Source organism: Podarcis filfolensis (assembly GCF_964270895.1).
Source record: "Podarcis filfolensis genome assembly, chromosome: 8".
In the NCBI taxonomy this organism is placed as follows: domain Eukaryota; kingdom Metazoa; phylum Chordata; class Lepidosauria; order Squamata; family Lacertidae; genus Podarcis; species Podarcis filfolensis.
In genome coordinates this window covers 14,573,619-14,582,606 of record NC_139611.1, presented here as the reverse complement: position 1 = coordinate 14,582,606, position 8,988 = coordinate 14,573,619, and the positions used below count along the sequence as shown (strand labels likewise).

The following is an 8,988-nucleotide window of genomic DNA, read 5'->3' as shown; positions in this document are numbered from 1 at the left end:
ATACATACATCACAGAAAGAGGCAGTCTTGTCTCCTGGCTTCTCTCTTGTCATGATACCTGACAATGCTTGCTGGTTGCCCTTTTCTGGCTAGTCTGAGCCGTCCCCTTGAAACAGTAAATACCTCAGTTCTTGAATCTATTGACACAGATCTACCCCTATTTATGTGAGATGTTTATAGCTTTTGAAGGATTTGTAAGTGAAAAGAACTGTTGTGACGTGGGGTTTGTGATTTCAGCTCTCTTGACATAATATGCTGGAGACAGTTCTGTAGTAACACTTCTTTATTAAAGCAAACAAGACTGAGGAGAGGAGAGCTACATTTATAGGGACAGGGAACTAGCTAGAAAGGATACATTTTGGAGGGAACAATATCAGGCAATCACAGTCCTGCCTTTTGGAGGAAACCAATAAGACAGAGGATCCAAATACAGCAGCTTAAATGAACCAATAGTAGCTGTACCCTCTGGAACCAAAAGGCAGTTACTTTACCCTAATGCAAATACAGACAATAATAATACAGATATAAAATCCTTTGACTCAATACGCAACAAGAACTATTGGGAAAGGTTTTTCCTTCAACTGCAGAGTAAATATCTGGGGTCATTAAGAGGGTCGAGATGTCTTCAGGATTGCTCTGTGAACTCAAAGAAAGTGTCTTTTCTTTCAGGGAATATTTTATAATTTTTGAATGGTGAAGGATTGTTTTTTCTCTAGGGTGCGTGTCTGCATGTGTGCACCTTAAGATTTGTGTAACACTCATGCCAACTTTGGTTGCCCAGTGCCTGCAAGCCCCCCACTGTGACATCATAGAATGCTTGCAGTTGTGTTTTTTTAAAAAACCACACCAGCAACTGCTCACCAGGAGCAGAACTGAGCAACTTCTGTGAGTGAAATGAAGAGCTGTTTTTCAGAAGGGGAAACCCTGGGAGAGACTAGGGTTCCAATACCTCTTTACTCAGCTATGCAGCTCACTGGGTGACCTGGGGCCAGTTTGTGGGGATTAAATGAGAAGATGAGAACTATGTATGCCATCTTGAGCTCCTTGGAGTAAAAGATGGGATGTCAATTCAGACGCCCTCAGAAATTGGTGGACTCTCCTTCTTTGGAGGTTTTTTATACACAGAGGTTGGGTGGCCATTTGCAAGGGATTCTTGAATTGGATTCCTGTTTTGCAGGCAATTGGACTAGATTCACCTTGGGGTTCTCTCCAAATCTACAATTTTGTTCTATGATTTTATATTGATTAGATAGGAAACCGCTTCAAGACTACTCTGAGATGCCAGGTTGGATATAAGCGCCATAAATGAGAAAAGAGAAAGAACACGTCGGCCTGTGAATGACCCCAGGCAGCTGGTAGAAGGACTCGGACATAGAGGCAGAGGGAACCTGGCGGCTTCAGGACGAAGTTGCTGTTAAGCACTGGACACAGTGCCGACTGGAAAAGGTGAGTGGCCATCTGCAAGATCTTACAGAGCTCATGAGATCTTGTGAGATTTCAGGAAGATCTCACAAGATCTTGCTAGCCTAATACTGCTATTAAACTAACTTGATTTAGTAGGATTATGTGTTGGGTTTCCATGTTGGGTTGCTGCTAGCACTGTGTGCAGGGTAAGGTCCTGACACTTACATGACCTCCCACTATTGACATTGCTGGTGCTGGCAGGGTTGAGTAAGGTTGGAACAGTGCAAACACACTGGTGCAGCCAAACTGGTGCTCATGCCAGTGTGTTCACACCACATCAACCTCACTTCCTTCCTCCTCTACCTTCTTGTAAGCCACAGTGATGTCAGCGTTGGGAGATATGCTAAGTGCCTCCCCCCACCAAATGCTAGTGGTTGTGGGTGGCCTATGATTTTAAAAGATTTCCCCTTCTTCCCAAGTAGTGTTTTCAAGCGGCCATTGTAGCTGTGCTTTTAACAGCAGTTCGACATGCAGACTTAGGGTGATATTCAATTAAATAATTGCATGAGTGGACCACAATGGGACTTTCCTCTCTCTCTTCCCCCTGTGATCTCCCTAAATCCTTTGTATGGGTTCCCCCAAACGCAGATTTGGGGACAGTGCAGGGTTGGAAGAGAGGAAGGAAAGTCCCATTGCAGAAGTGGAAGTTGCTCTGCTCCTGAACTTATTCCGCCAAATACTGCTTATAATCCTGATCTCAAAGGTCGTCCAGAACAGGCCAGGCAGTCTTGTTGACTTTTTCCAGACCAGTTGGCAGCAAGATTCTGCTGCCAAAATAGCTCCTCCTTCATGGCCTGGGCAGGCCATCGGCCTGATATATACCTGCTGGGATTGACAAGGCATATGACCCTCACCTGAATCTCATTTAACTCTTGGGGGGGGGGGGAGGAATTAGGATCAGACGTCATGTGCATGGAAGTTGCCAAATCTATTAACCAACTCGGGTTACTGTTAATAGCACCAGTTTTCCTATAACTTGATATTGCTGGATAGTTCTGATGAACTGCAAAAGCATTTTTAGTTTGCTTTCTGTTGCCACCCTGAAATTTTTCTTTATTAGTGCCGCTTTGTTTTGTACGATTCCTTGCAAATGAAGGAAAACAACTTTTCTTCTTGTATATGTTGATAATATGTTTTTGGTTACTGAGAACAAACCAGAGTGTACAGAAACAAGACTGGGTGCAGGCGTGGCCAGGACATAGGCATGACACACCTGTGACAAAGGTGACCTGTGTGCTCGAGATGCTGAGGATGCCGGAACCTCAGTTCAAATGGTCACAAGCTCCGCTTGCTTGCTTGATTAACACCTGTTGGGAACTTCAAGGTCCCTGCTCTCCCTTCTTATGTTTTTTATATTGGACCTGGAGACTCAAATAGAGAGCATTCCATGTCAAGAAGGAGGGCAAGTGGGCACCCTATCAAATGACAAGGTCACTACAGGCCACCTCTGCCAACCTCGAGATGCTGAGGATGCCGGAACCTCAGTTCAAACGGTCACAAGCTCCGTTGCTAGGCAACGACAGTTGAGAACATGGAATTCCCGGCCTCAGTGCCAAGGTTCTAGGAGAGTCCGTGGGGCCTAGTGGTTAGAACAATGTTAATGCCATGCAACGCTAGGGTGCAAAGAATATATATATATTCTTTGAAATGTACAGTTTAATACTTTTTCTATTATTTCTATCCTGCTTTGCAGACTCTTGTTGTCTCCTAAAGAAGCTGACAGGATTGCTCCCCTGTACTTACTTATGTGTTTGCCGTGTACATTTATGAACGTTTATTTTATATTTGGACCTTTGAATTCTTAACTCTGAACTCTGGATTAATAACATTTTAGGAATCTTCCAGTACGGCCAATTCTATTGCTGGGATGGACACAGTGACCCCAGTCTATTTTAGGAGAGAGGGTGGTATGGGGTTGGGGGCAGATGAGATGGAGCTGCTTGGCTGTGGGTGTGTTGTATGCAGAAAGCATATGCTTCAATTCCCACTACCCACCTCCTTCAGTTACTAGTTTCTTGGGGTTGGGGCTAAATCCATGATGGGTCAGAGAAAAATGAGCGGTGGCAGGAACCAGTCAAAGCAAGGCAGATCTTAATTTTACTGTTGCGATGGAGTTTCTCACCTTACATGTTGCATTGAGGTGAGGAGCCAAGACAAGTGTGTGTAACGACTTGAGAAATTGCCCATAATAATAATAATAATAATTTATTTTTTATACCCCTCACCAATCTGGCTGGGTTTCTCTTAGCCCAGAGGTTTTGGACTTTTTCGAGTCCACGGCTGCCTTGACCAACTACATTCTTTCTGTGGCAGCCCTGTGAGGCTCAGGAGCCCAGCTATGTCACCCCTTGCCAGCAGAGCTGGCAGCCTCTCGTTCTTTTTCTGACTCCTTCCCTTGTGGAGTGTTCCCTCTTCTCCTCTCCCCTCTCCTTAGGAGTCCTCTGGACAGGCGCAGCTGGCGTCCCTTCCCTAAAGAGAGGTGCCTCCTCATGTTGCCACACAGGGAAGTACCTGGGAAGTACCCCCTGGCCAGTTCCAGAGGCACCATTCGCCTGGGGAGCTTGTAGCCAGGGGTGCTGCAACAAACAGCTGTGCAAGCCTTTGGGAGGCAGAGATGCAAGAAGGCATGGGGGGGGAAGAGGGACAGAGGCCAGTGTTGCTCACGGCACCCTTGACCATCATTCAAGGCACCAAAGGGTGCCACAGCACCCTGGTTGAAAACCACTGCCCACCCAACAAGCATCATACATACATCACAGAAAGAGGCAGTCTTGTCTCCTGGCTTCTCCCTTGTCGTGATACGTGAAAATGCTTTCTGGTTGCCCTCTCCTGGCCAGTCTGAGCCGTTCCCTTGAAACAGTAAATACCTCAGTTCTTGAATTGTCACAGATCTACCCCTATTTATGTGAGATGTTTATAGCTTCTGACGGATTTGTAAGTGAAAAGAACTATTGGGAAAGGTTTTTCCTTCAACTGCAGAGTAAATATCTGGGGTCATTAAGAGGGTTGAGATGGCTTCAAGATTGCTCTGTGAACTCAAAGAAAGTGTCTTTTCTTTCAGGGAATATTTTATAATTTTTAAATGGTGAAGGATTGTTTTTTCTCTAGGGTGCGGGTCTGCTATGTGTGCACCTTAAGATTTGTGTAACACTCATGCCAACTTTGGTTGCCCAGCGCCTGCAAGCCCCCTACTGTGACATCATAGAATGCTTGCAGTTGTGTGGTTTTTTTTTTTAAAAAAAACCACACCAGCAACTGCTCACCAGGAGCAGAACTGAGCAGCTTCTGTGAGTGAAGTGAAGAGCTGTTTCTCAGAAGGGGAAACCCTGGGAGAGACTAGGGTTCCAATACCTCTTTACTCAGCTATGCAGCTCACTGGATGACCTGGGGCCAGGTTGTGGGGATTAAATGAGAAGGCGGGAACTATGTATGTCATCTAGAGCTCCTTGGAGTAAAAGATGGGATATCAATTCAGACGCCCTCAGAAAGTGGTGGACTCTCCTTCTTTGGAGGTTTTTTATACACAGAGGTTGGGTGGCCATTTGCAAGGGATTCTTGAATTGGATTCCTGTTTTGCAGGCAATTGGACTAGATTCACCTTGGGGTTCTTTCCAAATCTACAATTTTGTTCTATGATTTTGTATTGATTAGATAGGAAAGCGCTTCAAGACTACTCTGAGATGCCAGGTTGGATATAAGCGCCATAAATGAGAAAAGAGAAAGAACACGTCGGCCTGTGAATGACCCCAGGCAGCTGGTAGAAGGACTCGGACATAGAGGCAGAGGGAACCTGGAGGCTTCAGGACGAAGTTGCTGTTAAGCACTGGACGCAGTGCCAACTGGAAAAGGTGAGTGGCCATCTGCAAGATCTTACAGAGCTCATGAGATCTTGTGAGATTTCAGGAAGATCTCACAAGATCTTGCTAGCCTAATACTGCTATTAAACTAACTTGATTTAGTAGGATTATGTGTTGGGTTTCCATGTTGGGTTGCTGCTAGCACTGTGGGCAGGGTAAGGTCCTGACACTTACATGACCTCCCACTATTGACATTGCTGGTGCTGGCAGGGTTGAGTAAGGTTGGCACAGTGCAAACACACCAGTGCAGCCAAACTGGTGCTCATGCCAGTGTGTTCACACCACATCAACCTCACTTCCTTCCTCCTCTGCCTTCTTGTAAGCCACAGTGATGTCAGCGTTGGGAGATATGCTAAGTGCCTCCCCCCACCAAATGCTAGTGGTTGTGGGTGGCCTATGATTTTAAAAGATTCCCCCTTCTTCCCAAGTAGTGTTTTCAAGCGGCCATTGTAGCTGTGCTTTTAACAGCAGTTCGACATGCAGACTTAGGGTGATATTCAATTAAATAATTGCATGAGTGGACCACAATGGGACTTTCCTCTCTCTCTTCCCCCTGTGATCTCCCTAAATCCTTTGTATGGGTTCCCCCAAACGCAGATTTGGGGACAGTGCAGGGTTGGAAGAGAGGAAGGAAAGTCCCATTGCAGAAGTGGAAGTTGCTCTGCTCCTGAACTTATTCTGCCAAATACTGCCTATAATCCTGATCTCAAAGGTCGTCCAGAACAGGCCAGGCAGTCTTGTTGACTTTTTCCAGACCAGTTGGCAGCAAGATTCTGCTGCCAAAATAGCTCCTCCTTCATGGCCTGGGCAGGCCATCGGCCTGATATATACCTGCTGGGATTGACAAGGCATATGACCCTCACCTGAATCTCATTTAACTCTTGGGGGGGGGGAGGAATTAGGATCAGACGTCATGTGCATGGAAGTTGCCAAATCTATTAACCAACTCAACTGTTAATAGCACCAGTTTTCCTATAACTTGATATTGCTGGATAGTTCTGATGAACTGCAAAAGCATTTTTAGTTTGCTTTCTGTTGCCACCCTGGAATTTTTCTTTATTAGTGCCGCTTTGTTTTGTACGATTCCTTGCAAATGAAGGAAAACAACTTTTCTCCTTGTATATGTTGATAATATGTTTTTGGTTACTGAGAACAAACCAGAGTGTACAGAAACAAGACTGGGTGCAGGCATGGCCAGGACATAGGCATGACACACCTGTGACAAAGGTGACCTGTGTGCTCGAGATGCTGAGGATGCCGGAACCTCAGTTCAAATGGTCACAAGCTCCGCTTGCTTGCTTGATTAACACCTGTTGGGAACTTCAAGGTCCCTGCTCTCCCTTCTTATGTTTTTTATATTGGACCTGGAGACTCAAATAGAGAGCATTCCATGTCAAGAAGGAGGGCAAGTGGGCACCCTATTAAATGACAAGGTCACTACAGGCCACCTCTGCCAACCTCGAGATGCTGAGGATGCCGGAACCTCAGTTCAAACGGTCACAAGCTCCGTTGCTAGGCAACGACAGTTGAGAACATGGAATTCCCGGCCTCAGTGCCAAGGTTTTAGGAGAGTCCGTGGGGCCTAGTGGTTAGAACAATGTTAATGCCATGCAACGCTAGGGTGCAAAGAATATATATATATTCTTTGAAATGTACAGTTTAATACTTTTTCTATTATTTCTATCCTGCTTTGCAGACTCTTGTTGTCTCCTAAAGAAGCTGACAGGATTGCTCCCCTGTACTTACTTATGTGTTTGCCGTGTACATTTATGAACGTTTATTTTATATTTGGACCTTTGAATTCTTAACTCTGAACTCTGGATTAATAACATTTTAGGAATCTTCCAGTACGGCTAATTCTGTTGCTGGGATGGACACAGTGACCCCAGTCTATTTTAGGAGAGAGGGTGGTATGGGGTTGGGGGCAGATGAGATGGAGCTGCTTGGCTGTGGGTGTGTTGTATGCAGAAAGCATATGCTTCAATTCCCACTACCCACCTCCTTCAGTTACTAGTTTCTTGGGGTTGGGGCTAAATCCATGATGGGTCAGAGAAAAATGAGCGGTGGCAGGAACCAGTCAAAGCAAGGCAGATCTTAATTTTACTGTTGCAATGGAGTTTCTCACCTTACATGTTGCATTGATGTGAGGAGCCAAGACAAGTGTGTGTAACGACTTGAGAAATTGCCTATAATAATAATAATAATAATTTATTTTTTATACCCCTCACCAATCTGGCTGGGATTCTCTTAGCCCAGAGGTTTTGGACTTTTTCGAGTCCACGGCTGCCTTGACCAACTACATTCTTTCTGTGGCAGTCCTGTGAGGCTCAGGAGCCCAGCTATGTCACCCCTTGCCAGCAGAGCTGGCAGCCTCTCGTTCTTTTTCTGACTCCTTCCCTTGTGGAGTGTTCCCTCTTCTCCTCTCCCCTCTCCTTAGGAGTCCTCTGGACAGGCGCAGCTGGCGTCCCTTCCCTAAAGAGAGGTGCCTCCTCATGTTGCCACACAGGGAAGTACCTGGGAAGTACCCCCTGGCCAGTTCCAGAGGCACCATTCGCCTGGGGAGCTTGTAGCCAGGGGTGCTGCAACAAACAGCTGTGCAAGCCTTTGGGAGGCAGAGATGCAAGAAGGCATCAAGGGGGGAGGGAAGGAAAGAGGGACAGAAGCCAGTGTTGCTCACAGCACCCTTGACTATCATTCAAGGCACCAAAGGGTGCCACAGCACCCTGGTTGAAAACCACTGCCCACCCAACAAGCATCATACATACATCACAGAAAGAGGCAGTCTTGTCTCCTGGCTTCTCTCTTGTCGTGATGCGTGAAAATGCTTGCTGGTTGCCCTCTCCTGGCCAGTCTGAGCCGTTCCCTTGAAACAGTAAATACCTCAGTTCTTGAATTGTCACAGATCTACCCCTATTTATGTGAGATGTTTATAGCTTTTGAAGGATTTGTAAGTGAAAAGAACTATTGGGAAAGGTTTTTCCTTCAACTGCAGAGTAAATATCTGGGGTCATTAAGAGGGTTGAGATGGCTTCAAGATTGCTCTGTGAACTCAAAGAAAGTGTCTTTTCTTTCAGGGAATATTTTATAATTTTTAAATGGTGAAGGATTGTTTTTTCTCTAGGGTGCAGGTCTGCTATGTGTGCACCTTAAGATTTGTGTAACACTCATGCCAACTTTGGTTGCCCAGCGCCTGCAAGCCCCCTACTGTGACATCATAGAATGCTTGCAGTTGTGTGGTTTTTTTTTAAAAAAAAAACCACACCAGCAACTGCTCACCAGGAGCAGAACTGAGCAGCTTCTGTGAGTGAAGTGAAGAGCTCTTTCTCAGAAGGGGAAACCCTGGGAGAGACTAGGGTTCCAATACCTCTTTACTCAGCTATGCAGCTCACTGGGTGACCTGGGGCCAGGTTGTGGGGATTAAATGAGAAGGCGGGAACTATGTATGTCATCTAGAGCTCCTTGGAGTAAAAGATGGGATATCAATTCAGATGCCCTCAGAAGGTGGTGGACTCTCCTTCTTTGGAGGTTTTTTATACACAGAGGTTGGGTGGCCATTTGCAAGGGATTCTTGAATTGGATTCCTGTTTTGCAGGCAATTGGACTAGATGCACCTTGGGGTTCTTTCCAAATCTACAATTTTGTTCTATGATTTTGTATTGATTAGATA

The 8,988-nt window shown here is 45.7% G+C and overlaps 1 protein-coding gene across 1 annotated transcript in view; it reads right to left on the bottom strand.

The window, feature by feature from the left end:
• Positions 1-8,988, bottom strand: part of LOC310769424 (uncharacterized protein) — a 291,952-nt gene that overhangs the window by 258,039 nt on the left and 24,925 nt on the right. The gene's annotated exons all lie outside the window — the stretch shown is intronic.